Source organism: Felis catus, chromosome B1, assembly GCF_018350175.1.
Source record: "Felis catus isolate Fca126 chromosome B1, F.catus_Fca126_mat1.0, whole genome shotgun sequence".
NCBI classification, from domain to species: Eukaryota; Metazoa; Chordata; class Mammalia; order Carnivora; family Felidae; genus Felis; species Felis catus.
Window position 1 is genome coordinate 150,304,026 of NC_058371.1, and position 20,890 is coordinate 150,324,915.

The 20,890-nt window shown below is 36.0% G+C and overlaps 1 long non-coding RNA gene across 2 annotated transcripts in view; it reads left to right on the forward strand.

Moving 5' to 3' along the window:
* LOC109499136 overlaps window positions 1-20,890 on the forward strand; it is a 179,596-nt gene that overhangs the window by 88,799 nt on the left and 69,907 nt on the right. For both annotated transcript variants that reach the window (XR_006597035.1, XR_002741526.2), the window contains exon 8: window positions 7,872-8,062. This is a non-coding gene — a long non-coding RNA (uncharacterized LOC109499136). The remainder of the gene's footprint in view (window positions 1-7,871; window positions 8,063-20,890) is intronic.

Sequence of the window (20,890 nt, forward strand, 5' to 3'; positions counted from 1 at the left end):
TTGTGAAACAGAAGGTAGAAAAATAAATACAGCCAAGTTGATGCAGACCTTAGTGATGGTTGAAGTTATTTATTTGATGATCGCTTCAGTTACTTTTATGTAATAGTGTCATCATGTATTTCTATAGTAGCATACATTTGTACAAAAAATTGTCATTTAAAGTCATTGAGTTCTGCATTAGCCCTTGTATTGTCTACTTGAAGACTTGTTGTGTGAGATAGTTAAATGTCTTTATCACTTTGCCTACCATTAGCTGGGATTCTGTTGTTTGCACCTAAATGAAGGCTATGTGATATACATCATGGATTTAGCTGTATAATTTCAAACTATATTCTTCAACCATTGCAATGGAAGAGTGAGACATTGGCAGTTATGCCATCATGGTGACCCAGAGTTTTTTCTTAGCTCACAATTGCAATCTTGAGCATTATAACAAGCTTGCAATTATATGATGTTCACATTTAGTAATCTCAAGGTTTATTCTTTGGTAAAACTTGCAGTTTTAATTTTTTCTTAATTGAATGGCATGTCACAGTTAGTTAAAAAGCTTCTCTTAAAAATCAACCAGTGAGTCCTGCTAAATAGATGCAATGGTTAGAATAGTAGTTCTTCATTTTACTTGAACTAATTACATAAAAACTTTTATTCACTAGAAATTCTTTCACATATTCTGAATTATGGCACATGCCCGGCATCTTATATCCTAAAATAGAACCACTTTTTATTTCAATGCTTCAGAAAATTTTGTACAATATTGTCCCATTTTATAAAACAGAGAATGACAAACTCCTCTTTTATAAGTATATGAGTGTGTGTGTGTGTGTGTGTGTGTGTGTGTGTGTGTGTGTGTGTGTTAATATACATTCATGCTAGGAAATAACTGATCCATCAGCTTTACTTATTTATAGACCTTTTCTTTTGTATTTGTCCAGGGCGAAACTGCGGTTCACATCTCCATCCATCTCCCCTACATGAGAAGTAGAACTACTAGTTCAGAATTTCCATTGGTACAATTATTAATTACCCACAATTTGCTTTCACCTTCTGTACTTGATGACTCTGTGAGAAGTTAATCCAGAAGTCTGTTGGAAAGAATAGCTCTTATGTTTTTCAGATCTTTTATGTCTTTAGCCTACATTTTTCTGGGCTCTTATTTCTCCATCTAGCTAATTCCAGAAGCTGTCTCTCTCTTCCAGAAAATTCTCATAACTACTTGCCTGGGTAATTATATTTTAAAGAGCATTTGAATTAATTTTGGTTATGTTTTCTGTCATTTCAGTGGGATTTTGGGAAGGAAAGGAAGCAAACACATTTACTCTTACCTCCTTCTTGTACTAGATGTCTTTCTTTCTTACATGATTCCCCCCATTTATTCAGTTAACAACTTTAGGGGCTCCACCTAGCCATCATATTTTTCTTGTTCCTCAGAACAAACAAAATTACCATCCATGAGGCCATCAGTTCTCCTATCACTTTTGTAGCATCTTAGTGGGGAAAAATATGTTTACTACTCACAAATTATACTTTTCACCTCTGACATTATAGAAAATTTGTTATTTGTTTCTTTTTTGGGAAATTAAAAAAAAGTTACTTCATTTAAGACAAGTACCCTATACTCTAATTTAGGTCCTATATATCCTAAATATATTCTTCAGAAGTAAACTTTACTTCTAATTTGGGCTGTAGAACACCATGATAAGAAGTTAAATACAGGAAAAGAAGTAAATAAAGATCCCTTAAAGTAAATATGAAAACTCTTGGCTTAGAACTTTAAACACATCAAACTTTAAAGACATCAAGTTGAATAAACTTTTATGGATAATAAGGAAGTTAAGTAATTCCTATTGTACCAGGACCTCTTTCAGGGATTGAATCAAAATGCCAATATTAAAATGCAAGGCAGACTCACTGTGCAAACTCTTGAGACCATGGCTATACAGGTTTTCAAGAGAACTGTAGTAACATTGGTGATTTATGGCTGGCTGAAATAATGCTGTTCCTGTCATGAGCCACTCTGGACAATCCCAGGAGACTAAAGCTTCCCTTTTCCCATCAATCATTACCGGGGTATTGAATGGGAGGCTAATGATGTTGTTGGCCTGTGGTTATATTCATGTCTCTTTTTTGGAGAACAATAATCTTCACATTTCTGCCTGTGGCCCTGGGCAGAGCTGGAAATGAGAATAAAATTTTCTATTTCCCATCCAAAGGATGGAAATGCTGCCCCAGAGTCTGCTCATGATGAAAGCTGAGACTACTGTTCCTTCTCAATTGGTGCTCACCTCCTCACCAATAAATCCATAGTTTCCAAACTCCTGGTGGAAAGTTGAAAAATAGCACCTCATGTTACTATTGATCCCAAATTTGGGTTCCTTGACAATTAGATGATTAACTGAATACTTATTGCTGACACTGATAATGTAATTACTACTGCCCAGACAAAGTCACCACAGTAACCTCAAAGCTGTGATTCATGATAAAGAACAGTGGTGTTTTCTGACTTAGAAAAGACCGTGCTGATTTAGGCCCTGTGCTGAAAGAGCACTCAAGTGATGACAGGTTGAGTATGAGCAAGGCAGCCCAGTGACATCAAACTATTTACATTAGACATAGAGAAAAATAGGTCACCTAGTGTAGATATGTCATTGCCATACTTTATAGTCTTTTTCCTTTTTTTAAAAAATTCTGCAGTGTCTATCTTTTGTTCCCATCCAATATCATATTTTCCCACAGTCTTCACATCATTCAATATATTCATGTCCATGAATACTGTGTATTTTGTTTTTGCTGTTAGGTAGAATACTGCTATGAATTTACTCTTCTGATCCTATCCTTAGTATTTATGTAAATTGCCCAGAACTTTGGGCATTTCTACTTCTCATTTTCATTCCCTTTGTTAACTGTGGGATATTGGGTGAATTGTTTAACTTCTCTGAGTGTGATCGATACGTAGCATGTGAGGCAATTTTGAACATTCTACAAATTAAAGTTCTACAGATTCAATTAAGAAAACATCATTTCTGTTCTTTCTATCAACTTCTAGCACAATATCTTATGCATAAGAAACATACTGTGAATTCATGAGATTAACTAAATGAAGACACAGCCTTTGCCCTCAATAAAAGGTTGATTGTTATAAATGTGTGACATCAGTTGGGAGCTACTATAGCCTTGTGTTCCTTAGCTGAGAATGGTGACTTCAATTCTCCGATTCTATGGTCTGTAGAAATTCAGAGCCTCTATCAGTATGTCTGTTTATTCTTTGTGTAGAGAGGGCAATGAAAACTTAGGTAGCCTGGAACTCTTCAGTTTTTTTTCTTCTTACTTTGTTTTTGTTCTTCAGTGTATCGCTCCAAGGTGAAATCTAGCTCTTTAATTGATTTTTCAGTGCCAAAATATCACTCGAGCAAGTATTCATGAGTACAATAGACTTTATTTGTGTTTCTCCGTTAAATTAAAAAAAAATCTTTTTGTATAAAATTTCCCACTCACATCTACTTTCCATGCGAATCTACCTTCTGTGTCCTTATTTTTATACAAACGCATATCATAAAATGTATGGTAATATGTAATATACTTTATGTTTGTAATATGTTTAATATATATGTTATGTATTTAAAACATTCATACAGTGGCATTTTGATGTACTTCTCATTCTACATCTGATATTTGTCACAAAACTTTAGTTTCTAAGATCTATGTTGATATATGTAATTTTAGCAATCATACCTAACACAACATTTTATTTATCTTTCAACTTGGATATTTAAAGATGCTTCCATTTATGAAACAAAACAAACAAGCAAAGGGGAAAAAGAGAGAGAGGCAAACCAAAAAACAGACTCTTGGTGATAGAGAACAAACTGATGGTTACCAGGGGACAGGTGGGTGGGGGGATGGGTGAAATAGGTGATGGGGATTAAGGAGTGCTGCCCTTGTCCTGATGAGCACCCAGTGATGTGTGGAAGTGTTGAATCACTACATTGTACACCTGAAACTAATATTACACTGTGTGTCAACTGGAATTTAAATAAAAACTTCAAAAAAAGATGCCAAAAGTGGAGTAGGGCACAGGGTGTGCATATACTTGTTTTCACTAGTCTATCAAACTCGTGTACCTCAAAATGATCCCAATAATTCATAACCCCACAGTCCTTTCTAACATTTCATGTTGTCTGAATTATCATATTTGTGAGTCACATTGGTGTAAAGTGGATATGATCACTATACATGGATGGATCTCTGCACACACATGGATCTGTTTCTAGATCTGGCTTCTTTCCTATTATTATAACACTGCCCTAATTACTATAGCCTTGTGAAATATCTTAATATCTTGTTGATTTAAGATCTGCTATTTTCTCTACTTATTCAGAAATATACAGTTATTTTTAGAACTTTCTTTTTTATTTTAAAATTTGCAAATTATGACTGCTACATCGTGTGAGTCCAAGGGTCACCATTCATGTGGAATACAAACTATGACAATATGGTCCTGTGGTAAATTCCTTTAAACTCTTTAAATGTTTTGACTGCATTTGCCACTGAATGTGAAGGCTAACTTGGCAGAAATAGACATATTTATTTTATTATAGGCTTCATGTAGTTATATATTTATATATAATCTATGAGGATACAAATTTTCCTTCATTTTCTTTTTCACTGCTGCAACCTAGATGAGAGTCTGACACAGCAGGAACTCAACAAATAATTGCTGAATGAATTTCTATTCGTTCATTCATTCATTCATTCATTCATGTGTATGGGATATCTCTCCACCTATTTTGGTCTATCTGGATGTATATTAAATGCCATTTAACGCCATTTACCTGTTTTCCAGAATGGCTTTGTAAAAGCTTTTGTTAGGTTAAATCCACCCTTACAGATCTTATTGTTATTATGACTGGCATATTACTCTAAATAGTAACTATTGGCATAGAGTAACTTTGCTTTTTTTTTGTATGACGTTAAGTTTCTTATTGCTACATTGTTGTTAGTTGTAGAAGTTTATCCATTGATTCTCCTTTTTTTCTATATTCATGATCCTATCTTTTTGACATGACATTTTGATCCTTTATTTGAATATTTAAGTCTCTTTTTATCTTGTTTGATTGTATTGGTCTCCATGAAGCATGCATGATGTTTGCAGTATGTTTTTCTAGGCACCTGAACACAGTTAAAGATTTCCTCTTTGTCTATTTTGCTAAGAGTTTTTAACAAATAAGTAAAAGTTACATTTTATTGAATATTTTCATTTTTACATTATTTGAAATGACATATTATTCCCCTTTAATCATTTACTGTAACTAATAAGTTACCTAATTTTGGAGCATCTTTAAATTTGTAAAATTAGTAAAATTTATAAAAACAATAGAACTTATAGTGTCTACAAAATACTGTTGGACTCATTTAGGTAATCCTTACATAGAAGTTTTGTAAATATATTCACAAATGGAAATGATTTAAAACGTTAATTTTTTAAATGTCTAATTTTGTCATATATGTTATACTGGTCTTATAAAAATTAGAGGCCACTTTGTCTCTATTTCTGTACTCTAGAAAAAATTTATAGAAGCTGTAGGTTATTATGTGTTCCTTGAATGGTTAGTAAAAACTGCCTGGATAAACTATCTGGGTGGAGACTTTCGAAGAGATGTTTTCATCTATCATCCTATTACCTTTTTTTAAAACAAATGTTTTGGGGGGCGCCTGGGTGGCGCAGTCGGTTAAGCGTCCGACTTCAGCCAGGTCACGATCTCGCGGTCCGTGAGTTCGAGCCCCGCGTCAGGCTCTGGGCTGATGGCTCAGAGCCTGGAGCCTGTTTCCGATTCTGTGTCTCCCTCTCTCTCTCTGCCCCTCCCCCGTTCATGCTCTCTCTCTCTCTGTCCCAAAAATAAATAAACGTTGAAAAAAAAATTTTTAAAACAAATGTTTTGGGGTGCCTGGGTGGCTCAGTCGGTTAAGCGTCTGACTTTAACTCAGGTCATGATCTCGCGGTCCGTGAGTTCAAGCCCCGCGTCGGGCTCTGGGGTGATGGCACAGAGCCTGGAGCCTGCTTCCGATTCTGTGTCTCCCTCTCTCTCTGCCCCTCCCCCGTTTGTGCTCTGTCTCTCTCTGTCTCAAAAATAAATACACATTAAAAAAAAATTAAAAACAAAAACAACAAATGTTTTTAGTCTTTATTTATTTTTGAGAGAGAGAGAGAGACAGAGTGCAAGCGGGAGAGGAACAGAGAGAAAGAGACACAGAATCCAAAGCAGGCTCCAGGCTCTGAGCTGTCAGCACACAGCATGATGGAGGGCTTGAACTCACAAACCATGAGATCATGACCTGAACCAAAGTCAGACACTTAACCGACTGAGCCACCTAGGTGCCCCAATCATCCTATTACTTTTAATGGTTACTTACCTTGTCTAGTCCTTTTTCTTAGGAAATATTTCCTGGCCAATCATGGCAATCAAAAGATTGATAATAATAATTAAATAATAATAATAATAATAATAATAATAATAATAATAATAAAAATCTCTTCTTTATAAACAGTGAGTTTCCCTCTTTCATTCTGAATCTTGCTTATTTATCAGTGTTTTCTTTTTTCTTCATGAATCTTACTAGAGAATTGCCTTATTAGTTGCCTTTTAAAAATAGATTTAGTTTTGTTAATCCTTTCTCTTCTTTTTCCATTTCATTGATTTTTGCTCTTATCTTAATTATTGGTTTCTTACATAGTTTTAAAAAGTATTATTGCAAAAAATCTTCCATTGCTTATTTTCTAATTTTTGAGTTGAATGCTCAACTAATTTTAGACATTTTATTCCCTGTTAGATGTTTTCATCTACATTTTACTTTATATATGCAACTTTGCTTTCAAAATTATGGTGTGCAGTCCTTTCATGGTACTTTAAGTATTTCATAATATGAGCTATTTACTCTGACCCATTGATTTTGGGATGTAGGATAATGGGTTTTCAATTATATGGTATTTCATTTTCTTTTGCTATCCTTTTGATTTCTAATTGTTTTAAACTGTAGTAGCTATTGGAGGCCTTAACAGGCGAGGGTGACACAGTCTGTGGTAGGGGCAGGTCCTGTTTGGAAGGCACCATTCTCAGGTCTGCAGGAAGAGGAGAGGGAGGAGGAGCTTTGGAGACTGAGGTAGGCGGCCAAAGCCGTGACAGTACCGGGTATTACCAGATGAGCTCCCATTCAGGACCTTTGCTGGCCTGACGTTCCCGATTTCAGATTGGCACTGTGCATTCAGGTTTCTGTGGCCTTGGACCTTCGAAGACATGGGATTGGGGACCCAGGGTTCAGTGCCAGCAGCCTGGGTTACCATCCCGGTGCCTTTGGTCTCTGGAAGGTGAGAGGCTTGCGCTGCAAGTATGAGCAATTCACTCCCCCATTCCGATTTCTGGTAGTCCTGCCCCTGAACTGCTTTTGGGCTAGAGCTTGGTCCCTTACGCTTGACTGGGCCCGTGGGGCAAGACACCACCGCATCGTGACTCTGATTAGGGCGTTTGGGGAGGTGTCCATGAGGACTGGGGTTTGCTTGATAGGTTCCATGTGTCGAACTCCTCAACTATGAGTCTGTGATGAGAGACCTCTGGCACCTGTGGCACTCAGGTGTTTCTTATCCAGTCCCCACAGATCTTCTGAGATCCCGTGAGATTAGGCTTCCTCTGGGAAGAGTGGTGTCGGCAGCAGTGGCTGGGGCCCCCTCCTGCCATTCTCTCAGCTGCCTCTGTTGCTCTGCTCATTTCAGCTCCTCCTCTCCTTGCCCTTCCATCTGGAATCACACTTACTGCCCCTCACACACCCAGAGCCACAATGCAGACCCCGCCGGCTCCAACTACATCCTGTTTGCCTCCCAGGGAAACCTCACGCTCCACTCCCCGGGACCAGACCTCAGCCCAACCTGCCTCCATTGCCTGTGATTTGTGTGGATGTAGAGCAAGTGGGGTTTGGAGGGGACCGTACACAGGGCTGCACGAAGACGAGAAAGAGGAGGATGCTGACTGACCTTGGAAGGTGGCTGAAGCTTCCAGACCCCGGGTGTTATCAGGTAAGCTGCCATTCTGGTCCTCTGCTGGCCTGACACACCTTATCTGATGATTTCAGGATGGCATTGCACATCACGTTTCTGCATGCAGCCTTGGACATTGGCATTTGGAGGATTGGGCCTCTAGGATTCACTGCAGTGGAACGTTTGTTAGAACTGATGAACCTACTTTGACACGTTATTATCAACTAAGGTTCATAGTTTACATTAGGGTACACTCTTGGTGTTGTACCTTCCATGGGTGTGGACAAATGTGCCATGGCATGTATCTATGTAGTATCATAGAGAATGGTTTCACTACCTTGAAAATTATGCTGTGCCTAGTCTTCCCTCCACCCCTTAACTCCTGGCAGGTAATAACCTTTTTGCGGTGTCCACAGTTTTGCCTTTTCCAGAAATGTCATATAATTGGATTCAGACAGTATGTAGCCTGTTCAGATTGTTTTTTCACTTATTAATTCCTCCATGTGTTCTTCAAAGGAGAGCTAATTTCCCTTTAGTGCTGAGTAGTATTCCACTGTGCAGATGCACCATAGTTTATCCATTCACTGAAGGACATCTTGGTTGCTTCTGAGTTTTGGCAGTTATGAATAAGTGGCTGCAAACATCAATGAGCAGGTTTTTGTGCGGATATAACTTTTCAAAATTTTCAGTGACTGCAAGGAACACAACTGCCATATCATGGTAAAAGTTATTTAGTTTTGTTAGAAACAACCTGTCCTCCAAATTGTGCCATTTTGTAACTCCCACCAGCAATGAATGAAGAGTGTGTGATATTCTGTTTCTTCACCAACTTTTAGGGTTGGTCAATATTCCAGATTTTGGCTGTTTCTTGTTTTGATTTGGGTTTCCCTGTTGACATGTGATGTGGTTGGCCTTTTCACGTACTCATTGTTATCTGTCTATCTTCTTTGGTGGGGTATATGTTAAGGTCTTTGGCTCATTTTTAATTGGGTTATTTGTTTTCTTGTTGAGTTTTACAAGGTCTTTATATGTTTTGGGTAACAGTCCTTTGTCAGATGTGCTCTTTGCAAATATTTTCTGCCAGTCCATGGCTTGTCTTTTCATTCTTTTTACAGTGTCTTTCAAAGAGCAGAAGTTTTTAATTTTAATGAAGTCCAGCCAATCAGTGATTTCTTTCACGGATTATGCACGGACATCTAGGTTTCTCCTTTTTGTCTTTTAAGAGTTTTATAGTTTTTTTATTTTTACATTTAGGCCTGTGATCTGTTTTTGAACTAATTTTTATGAAGGGTGTAGTGTCTGTGTCTAGATTCATTTTGTTATTAATGTTCATGTCTAGTTGTTCCTGCATCATTTATTTAAAAGCCAATTTTTTTCCCCATTATATTTCTTTTGCTCCTTTGTCAAAGATCAGTTGACTGCATTTATGTGTGTCTATTTCTCAGTATTCTTTTCTGTTCCACTGATCTGTTTGTCTGTTCTTGCACCAAAACCACACTGTCTTAATTACTGTAGGTTTATAGTAAATGCTGATGTCAGGTAGCCTCAGTCCTCTTTTTCTCCTTCAACACTGTGTTGACTATTCTGGGTTTTTGCCTCTCCGTATAAACTTTAGACTTAGCTTGTCAATATTCACAAAATAACTTGCTGAGAGTTTGATTGGGATTTCATTGAATCCCAAGATGAAGTTGAAGAGAACTGATGTCTTGATAATATTGAGTCTTCCTATTTGTGAACATGGAATAGCTCTCCATGTATTTAATTCTTTGATTTTGTTTATCAGTTTTGTAGTTGCCCTCAGATACTGTACATATTTGGTTAGATTTATACGTAAGTATTTTTGTGGGTACTAATGTAAATGGTATTGTGTTTTTAATTTTTTTTTAAAGTTTACTTTATTTTTGAGAGAGAGAGAGAGAGAGAGAGAGAGAGAGAATGGGGGAGGGGCAGAGAGAGAGAGAGGGAGACACAGGGTCTGAAGCAGGCTCCAGGCTCTGAGCTGAGCTGTCAGCACAGAGTCTAATGTGGGGCTTGAACTCATGAACCTCGAGATCATGACCTGAGCCAAAGTTGGCACTTAACCGCCTGAGCCACCCAGGCGCCCCTTGTGTTTTTAGTTTCAAATTCCATTGGTCATTGCTGGCAAATAGGAAAGTGATTGACTTTTGTATATAAATGTTGTATCCTTCACTTCTTGCTATAATCGCTTATTCGTTCCAATAGTTTCTTGTTGATCTCTTCACATTTTCTGCATATATTATCATGTCATCTGTAGTGATAGTTGCAGAAAACAATGCTGGTTTTATTTCTTCTTTGCCAAGTTGTATATCTTTTATTTCCTTTTGTTGTTTTTTTGCATTAGTCAGAACTTTCAGTATGGTGTTGTAAAGGATTGATGAGAGAGGACATTTTTTGCCTTGTTCTTTATCTAGCGGGAAAGCTCTGATTTTCTCACCACTAAGTATGATGTTAGCTATAGGTTTTTGTAGATTTTCTTTATCAAATTGAGGATTTCCCCTCTATTCCTAGTTCATATCATGGAAGTTTTTATCATGAGTGGGTATTGGATTTTGTCAAATGCTTTTTTTGCATCTATTTATATGGTGACATTTCTTTTTTAACCTATTGATGTAATGGATGATAGTAATTAAATTTTGAATATTGGACCAGCCTTGTATACCTGAGACAAATCCCACTTGATCATGATGCATGATTCTTTTTATACATGTTGGACTCAATTTGCTAATATTTTGTTGGTAATTTTTGCATCTCTCTTTATGAGAGATACTGGTCTATAGATTTCTTTTCTGTCTTGTTTTAGTATTAGGTAATGCTTACCTCATCAGATTACTTTTTAACCTGATTCATGATGGATTTTTGAGTATATTCTGTGTATGTGAAAAGAATGTACATTCTATGTTTACTGGACCTACTTTTTTTGATATATTCATTAGGTCAAAGTTGAAAATATAATTCTAACACCTAAAGCTAATGTAACATTGTGTCAACTATACTTCAATAAAAAATCATAAAGGTATGCTTCTAATCTTTTTTTTTCTTTGCTTGATCTGTTGGTTTTTATTTTATTTTATTTTTTAAAAACTTTTTAATGTTTATTTATTTTTGAGACAGAGAGATACAGAGCATGAATGGGGGAGGGTCAGAGAGAGAGGGAGACACAGAATCTGAAGCAGGCTCCAGGCTCTGAGCTGTCAGCACAGAGCCTGACGTGGGGCTCAAACTCATGGACCTCAAGATCATGACCTGAGCCGAAGTCGGGACACTTAACCGACTGAGCCACCCAGGCATCCCAATCTGTTAGTTTCTAGATGAATGTGTTTGAATTTCTACTAAAACTAAAGATTAATTTATTCCTGGTATTTAAGTTTTTGCTTTGCATGTTTTGAGGCCCTATTATTGAGTGTCTGTATTTATGATTATTAATTTATTAGCATGTTGTTTCTTTTTCCAGGGTGAAATGCTCATCTTTATCTTTTATGGAATTTTTTACCTTAGATTATATTTTGGCTGGTACATGTTGCTTAACATATATTTTCATCCATTTGTTTTGCATCTTTTTACATCTATTTCTTTGTTATTGAGACTTCTAGAATAACATTGTTGGATTTATTTGTAAAAAATTTATTTTGAAAGTTTTTATTTCATAAAAAGTGAGTTTAACTGAGGGCACCTGGGTAGCTCAGTCAGTTAACCATCCAACATCAACTCAGGTTATGATCTCACAGTTCCTGCATTCTAGCCATGTATTGGGCTCTGGGCTGACAGCTCAGGGCCTGGAGCCTGTTTCAGATTCCGTGTCTCCCTCACTCTCTCTGACCCTTCCTGCTCACACTTTCTTTCTTTGTTTCTCTCTCTCTGTCTCTCAAAAATAAGTAAACATTAAAAAAATGAAAAAAAAGTGAGCTTAACTCTACTTATTATAATTAATGTAAGTCAGGACTTATTTCTAACACTTTATTTTGTATTCATACTTACCGTGCTTTATTTCGCTCCCACTTTTGATTGGAGATAAAATTTCCTTTGTTCAGATTTGTTTTTATTTCCTGGATCCTTGGTTGGAAAGAGTGCATTCTCTTTTTATTTGTCTATTCATTACCACTATAATTAAGATCCATAGTTGTATTTATTTTTTCCCATCAATGAAAAGCAACAACCTCAATTCAGTTTCAGTTTTAATTCCATTCTTCTGTCCCCACAGCCCCAACCATGCTTCATCTTCATTCTGATTCTTCATCTGATGGGTTTGGTGCAGTGGAGGGGATCAATGACAAGTGCCTTCATTTACTTTCTAGAGTGGACAATCAAATTGACTTTGGTGAAGTTATTTTGAGGAGTGAGATTTTAGGAATGAGTAACAATTCATAATCCACAGACTGTTGTCCCCAGCTTGGTTTCTTTTCCCCTTCTTTTCTCTCCCTTTTCCCTTCTTGCACTTCAGTCCTAGATATTCTCCAGAAGCTCCAGAGACTTCTATTTCTGTTGTGCAGAGATGTATCCCCTTACTATTGAACTTTTACTTCAACTAATTATATTCAGTCTCTTGTGGAAGACTCTCTAATAATATTACAAATCGATGAATTTTTCCTAAAAAAATTTCCCTTTAAGAGGATATGTTGTACCACTTGGGGAAAAAATGGAACAGTGTTATTATTATTATTATTATTTTTTTTTACATAAGATAATTCTTGTGTAATTAGGAGGAGTAAAATCGGAAAAGAAAATCTATTTAAATATTTGTATTATGGATCAATGAAAATTTGGAAGGAGCAGAGTCCTTACAAACATTGCTAATGAGCTTTAGGATTTTTTTTTTTTTTTTTTTTTTTTTTAGCAGTGAGAAATTCTTCTCTGTGCAATTTGGTTCAACTAAAATCTATAGTATAACAGATGATACATATTTGGTGTGTAAGGTTAATGTCTTGGCAGAGAAAAGACTCTTTAGGAGGTGAGTCCCCCCACCCCCAATCTCTGGCAGATTGCAATGAGCAATTTTTTGGAAGAAAAGAGTGGTTAAAGCAGAGGGAAGCAAAGCAACAATAGGTTTTTTATTGATGGTTATGGTGCTCAAGTAAGTAACTTATACTCTATATTTCTGCATTATAGGACTTTAAGACTCTACTGAACTTGAGTCTCAAGATTTCCAAGTTTTCAACTGTTAGGAAATGCTAGGATAATTACTTGCTGGTAAAGTGCTTTGAGATCCTTAAATAAAAGCTTTCAGTGTGTGAGTTTAGAGCTTTACTTTAAAGGGACAGAGAGAGAACCTTTTGGTGGTAGCTTTATCCATTTTTTTTTTTCTGTATTATAATTTTTTTTTCAGACACATTAGGGTTCTTTTGTGGATTGCTTCTGTCTTTATGGAATTCTGGCTTTTAACTCGTACCCAGGCAGCTTTTGGAAACAAAATGATGACAAAAGCAACATGCAGTCACTTCTTTGTTGTGTGGGTTTTTTTCTTCCCCTTTAGTCTTTTATCTTTATATGTTCCTTTCTGTCTGACATTTCTGCATTCATCACCCTATGTCTACTTGCAATAAGGCTATTATAAGATGGATGGATGAGGAGATGGCAGGAATACAGACAATTCACGTTTTTCATTTCCTTTGTAGCTGAAGTTTTAATAGTTTTCTAAATCTGTATTGATCTTCTTATCAAACCTCCCCCCTTTTAAAATTTTTTAATTTATTTTGGGGGAGAGCACAACCAGGGGAGGGGCAGACAGAGGAGGACAGAGGATCAGAAATAGACTCTGTACTGACAGGCTGACAGCAGCAAGCCTGATGTACGGCTCGAACTCACAAACTGCAAGATGCTGACCTGAGCCGGAGTCAGATGCTCAATCGACTGAGCCACCCAGGTGCCCCCAGAACCCCCTTTTTAAAGCAGGTAGATAGTAGTCCTTCTTTCTATCTCATTCCCAAAATGTTTTCCATGATTCCTCTTTTTACAATATTAAATAAGTCTATTGCAAAGATACAGAGATATAGATTCACTTATGATTCAGTGAACTGACAACTTAGTATGTGCTCAAAGGCTTCAGAACCCCCTTCTCTAGAAGTTAAGGTCATTGTACTCCTAGGCTTCCTTTTTCTAACTCAATGAGCAGGAGCCTGTGGAACAAGTATTCAAAGGGAGGTTTTCTGATGTGTGGTCTTGTCATTTCCAAATTGTGATCTTCCCGTTGAGTTGGAAATGGAGCTCAAATCAGAATTTTTAAATGAGTAAAATATTTCCTCCCGAGAAAGTCAAAGTCAATTACATGAGAATCACCTTTGGTAGGTTGTACATTTATTTTTTTTAAAACAGTCCTGTTGTTCACTCTGATTTCATTCAGAATTAATATAAAAAATGTTACAGCACAAAGACACTATAAAATAATTGAAAATGAATTTCCAAAAGTAGATGGTACACCAATTTTATTCTTTCCTAGGTGGACTGTTTTTTTTATATTTGGAGGAGGCACTTACAGATTATTTGAGTACAACACAGTATGTGTAAGACAGTCACAATTATCTTTTCCCATAGCACCAAGATGTCCATAACCAACAGTGAAGTTTCAATCTATTGTTTGGCTATTGGTCACCTTTATGTCATATATATTTAGAAACATGTGACTTGAACTAATGCACATTTCAAGGTTATTCTATGTGTTTGTTCAGGTAGAATAAAATATCTGGATAGATAAAACTTTCACTGAAATACAGTTGATATGGTTTACCTTGTTATAGAATTCCACCTTCCTTAGCCTTTGCAGTCCTTGCTGTTTTTGGCTTGCAGACCTAGTGTTGCCAATTCTCTCCACCCCTGATGGCAGTCTGTGCTTTAGGAAGTCCATGGCCAGCCATAAGTGGAGGCTGTTATTCATCGTGCTGTAATAGGCCTGGTGTTTGTAGTGCATAAAGTTAATCCTGGGACCCTATAGTCTCTGATAGGAAGGCTTTTGTAATCCCCATTGTATTTTCCAAATTCACGTGGTTGGGTTTCTGCTTTGATTTTGTTATTTTTTTCATTCACTTCTGGCAGGACGTCACTATGCTAGGTTAGGGCTGTGACACTGTATAGTTTTCCTTTGTCACCATTTCTTCATTTTCTGTGGTTTCTGGGTCCTATTGTCACTTGCTCAGCTCTAAATGTTGCCATTTCTTGAAAATTTCCTCTGCTTCCCACCCACTATATTGGATTATAGACCCCTGCAGATATTGAATTTGAGTTCACCGTACAGTTTGGATGCTATTTTGGATCTCTCCTGAAATCTAGTCCTCCATGCTTATTGATTGTTTTATATTGACACCATTCATCTGTAACTTCCTTTTCTTGCACCATCTTGTGATGTGATACTCTGGTATTTTAGAGATGAATCAATTAAAGCTAGGACATTCTTTTTCTTTTTTTAATTTTTAATTTTTTAAATTTTATTTAAAGCCAAGTGAGTTAACATACAGTATAGTGATGGTTTCAGGAATAGAATATAGTGATTCAGCTAATATACTTGATACATGCTACTGAATGTAAGAACAGATTTTCTTCTCTTGTGGTAGATGTTAGAGGTTAGATGTTTCAGTAAAAGACATTACTTTCACTTGTATCTAATTCAAGATCTTTTTAAAATATCAAATCCTAAAAGGTTTATATATAGTTTTCCTTAACAAGAACTTTGAATAAATGAATTGGAAGTACTCTCTTGACAGTCGTAGGGTTGTAACAATACTGACTCCATCTCTGGCCCTCAATCTTGTTCATGTTTGCTTGGTCACCTCTCTTGGGGCTCCGTGTTCCAGGGTCCTTGAAGATTAGTATGTGTACCTTAGAAATGCCTGCTAAGGATGGGACAAAAAAGGCTTGCTCTGGCCTCCCATGAATCTGTTAGAGATAACGTAGTGTTGCCCCTTCCTAATGCACAGGTGGTGCCACAGGATCTAATTAAAGATTAGCCATCTATTAGGTGCATGCAAGTCCTTTGAGGTGCAGGTGGAAACCCTTGCCCTCACTACCATGCATGTCCTCTTTATAAAATGTGTGGACTAAGGTCTGGGCTTTGTGGAAAATAACTGCAGCTGCCATGGACTGTCCTCCAGCTGATACCAACCCCCACTCCTGTCACTTACCCTGAATAAAACTGGTCTCAAAATGGCTTCTCAGTTTGGGGAATACTTCAGTGTCTCTCCTTCACTTCTAACAATATTATCTTTTCAGTTTCTGGTATCATTTTACCTCATTTTACTGTGTGTGTGTGTGTGTGTGTGTGTGTGTGTGTGTGTGTGTGTGTGTGTGTTCCCAATGCTATCCTTGCTTGAAATTTTTTTTCCAGCTCTATGGAGGTATCATTGACAAATAAAATTGTAAGATATTTAAAGTGTACATATGGTAACTAGATATATATATTGTGACAGGAGTCCCACCATCTAGTTAATTAACTTATCCATCACCTCACACATTTATCTTTTCTTTTTTTTGCTAAGAATATTTAAGTTCTACTTTCTTAGCAAATTTTGATTATATAATACAGTGTTATAAATTATAGTTACCATGTTTTATATTAGATTCCTAGATTATATTTATCTTATAGCTAAAATTTTGTACCCTTTAACCAACCTTTCTATTCCCTCCACCCCACAGTCCCTGGCAACCACTGTTTCTAAGAGTTTGACACTTTTTTTTTTTAAGGTTCCACATGTAAATGATGCCATGCAGTGTTTGTCTTTCTCTGTCTGGCTTATTTCATTTAGCATAATGCCTCTAAGATCTATCCATATTGTCACAAATGGCAAGATTTCCTTCTTTCTCATGGTTGAAAGGTATTTCATTATATATATATATATATATATATATATATATATATTGCATCTTTTTTCTCCATTCACCCATTGATAGACACTTAGGTGGTTTCTATATCTTGTCTATTATAAATAATGCAGCGAATATGAGAATGTAGATATATCTCTGAATTCTTATTTTAGTATTTTTAAAATATATACCTGGAACTGGAATTGCTGGATCACATAGTAGTTCTGGTTTTAATGTTTTTGAGGAATCTCCATACTGTTTTCCACAGTGGCTGCCCTAATTTGTGTTCCTCCCATGGTCCACAAGTATTCTCTTTTCTCTATATCCTCACTAACACTTGTTTTCTCTTGTCTTTTTGATGATAACCATTCTAATAAGTGTGAGGAGATAACTCATTATGTTTTTAGTTTGCACTTACCTGATGTTTAGTGATGTTGACCATCTTTTATATACCTGTTGCCTATTGCATATTGCATCTTTTATATACCTGTCTTCTTTGGAAAAATGTCTGTTTTCAGTTCCTCTGCTCATATTGTACATACTTGAATATTTTAATAAACTTTTTACAGAGATAGAGCCCTTGAAGTAAAAATATCAAACCCCAGAAAGCTGTCATTACCTTACAAATGTTTCCATCTTTTCCTGTTTACAAATTGATTATATGTTAATATTCCATGTGTATGTAAAAGTCTGATATATGACACAGTTGCCAGTAGGAGAAAGACAGATTGTTTGATGGATGGTATAGGGCAAACCTTCTCAATAAATGCAGAGAAATAAAGCTAAATGCCTACTTGGCACCCTAAATAAAGTCTTCCAGTTTGATTAAAGATCTAAATGTAGGAGGCAACTGGTGGCTCAGTAATTTGAGTGTCTGACTCCTGATTTCAACTCGGCATGATCCCAGGCTTGTGGAATCTAGCCCAGTGATATGGTCTCCACGCTTAGCAGGAAGCCGGCTTAAGATTCTTTCTCTGTCTTCCTCTGCCCCCTCATCTCTCTCTCTTTCTCTCTCTCTCTCGCTCTGTCTCTCTCTGTGTCTCAAATAAATAAATAAATAAATAAAATAACTAAAAATAAAATATCTAAATGTGGAAGTAAAATTTATGATTGTATTTCTAAACTTTATTTTGTACCATTGTTTGTTTTGTTTGTTCCTGAGTAAGCATGATGATTATTTTTATTATTATGGCATTTATTGTCTGCCTTGATATTTGGTAAAATGTTTCATCTCTGTATTTTTCTTTTTCTAAGTTGAATTAGTTATTTAATAGCATTTATCCTTCCATATAAATTTAAGAATAGGTTTGCCAAATTCCTCCAAAGATCTGACTATAATACTGATCAAAATTGCAATGAATATGTGAACTAATCTGAGATAATTGACCTAGTAAGTGTTAAGTCATTCTCTCTATATATGTGATATGTATCTGTAGATGATATGCTTTTCAAATCAAAGTGTAGGCTAATTTCATGTGTTTTAATAGAGTTTTGATTTATTTATTTAATAAAATTTTTTTTTTAAATTTATTTCTGAGACAGAGAGAGACAGAGCATGAGTGGGGGAGGGGCAGAGAGAGAGGGGGACACAGAATCTGAAGCAGGCTTCAGGCTCTGAGCTGTCAGCACAGAGCCCAACGTGGGGCTCAAACTCACAGACTCTGAGATCATGACCTGAGCCAAAGCTGGACGCTCAACCGCCTGAGCCACCCAGGCTCCCCTGATTGATTTAAAAGACTGTTACATAATTATTAGATTATTTAAATTTTATGTTGCTATTTTGGATGATATTTCAGATTGCACAAGATTTTCCAGTTAGCCATTACTAGTATATAGGAATAGTATTCATTTTTAGGTTGGATTTGCAGCTTGCAATATTATTGAGCATTCATATTAGTTTTAACAGTTGGCATACTTCAGTGTCTACATAAATGATGATAACATCTGCAAACAACAAAAGTTAAATTTATTTTCTTTTAATTCATAAAATTCTTTCACCCTTTTATTATAATAAAGAGTTGCCTAAGCCCTCGAATGTTATGTTAAATAGTAATGCTATTTGAGGACATATCGTATTTGCCTTATCTTAATGGGAAGGCATCTAAAGTTTTGTATTAAGAATATAAGTTTTTCTGATAAGAAAACAGTCAAAAGCAACAACAAAAAGGAAAACTGTAGATCCATATCTTTTGAATATAGATGAAACAATGCTCAACAAAATGCCAGCAAAAGAATCTGGGAATATAGGAAAAGTAATTATACACCAAGACCAGGTGGGATTTATCCCAGGAAAGCAAAGTTGGTTTAGCATCTGACTGTAATACATCATATCAGTAGATAAAGAATAAAAAAACAACAACTTGATAATTTTATTAAATGCAGAAAAACATTTCTCAAAATCCAACACTATTTCAACAAGCTAGGAATATAAGAGAATTTCCTTAACCTGATAAAAGCTATCTGTGAAAAACCCACAGCTAAGATCATACAGAATGGTAAAAGACTGAATATCTTACCCCTAAGATAAGAAGCAAGACAAAGCTGTATGCTCCTGCCACCTGTATGCAATATTGTTCTAGAGATTTTAGCAGAGAAATTTTAGACAACGAAATGAAATGACAGGCACTCAAATTAGAACAGAAGAAGTAAAATTTTCTCTAATCAAAGATGGCATGATATTGAATATAAGGAATTCATTAAAACTTTTAGTAGTAATAAATGAATCCCCCAAGTTTAGAGGATTCAAGATCGATATACAAAGTCAACTGTATTTCTATACACTAACAATGAACAATCCCAAAAGTGAAATTGAGAACATAATTTTACTTAAAATAGCATATAATTTTCAGAGTACAAGCCTTTTAGCTCCTTGGTTAAGTTTATTGCTAGGTATTTTATTCTATTTAGTATAATTGTAAATGGATTTCTTAATTTTTCTTTTTTGCTACTTCATTATTAGTGTAGAGAAACACTAATAATTTTTTTCTTTAAAAATATCTGTTTTAATGTTTGTTTACTTTTGAGAGAGAGACAGAGCATGAGTGGTGAGGGGCAGAGAAGAGAGGGAGACACAGAATGTGAAGCAGGCTCCAGGCTCTGTCTGAGCTGTTAATCTAGAGCCTGACATGGGGCTCAAACTCATGAACTGCGAGATCATGACCTGGGCCAAACTCAGATGCTTAACCAACTGAGCCACCCAGGTGCACCAGAAACACTAACAACTTCTGGGTATTAATTTTGTATTGTGAAACTTTACTGAATTCATTTATTCTGATATATTTTTGATGGAGTCTTTAGTGTTTTTTATTTATAGTATCATGTCATCTGCAAATAGTGACAGTTTAACTTCTTCTTTACCAGTATGGATGCTTCTTTTTTCTTTTACTTGTTTGATTGCTGTGGGTAGGACTTCCAGTACTATGCAAAATAGAAATTGTGAGAATGAGCACCTACCCTTACCTTGTTCTTTATCTCAGAGGAAATCCTTTCAGTTTTTCGCCATTGAACATGATGTTAGCTGTGGATTTTGTATATATGGCCTTTATTATGTTTCTTCTGAACATACTTTGTTGAGAGTTTTTATCATGAATGGATGTTGAATTTTGTTAAATTCTTTTTTCTGCATGTATTGAGATGATCATATGATTTTTACCCTTTATTTTGTTGATGTAGTATATCACGTTGATTGATTTGTGAATATTGATCTATCTTGCATCCCTGGAATAAATCCCACCTGATCTTGGTGAATGATTCTTTTAGTGTTTTGTTGAATGCAGCTTGATAATATTTTGTTGAGGACTTTTGCATCTATGTTCATCAGAGATTTTGGCCTGTAGTGTTTTTTTGTTTGTTTGTTTGTTTTGTTTTGTTTTTGTGATGTCTTTGGTTTTGGTGTCAGGGTAATGCTGGCCTTGTAGAAGGTATTTGGAAGCTCTCCTCCTCCTCCTCCTCCTCCTCTTTCTTCTTCTTCTTCTTCTTCTTCTTCTTCTTCTTCTTCTTCTTCTTCTTCTTCTTGGAATTGTTTGAAAATAGGTATTTACAGCAAAAGGAATATGGTCAGTG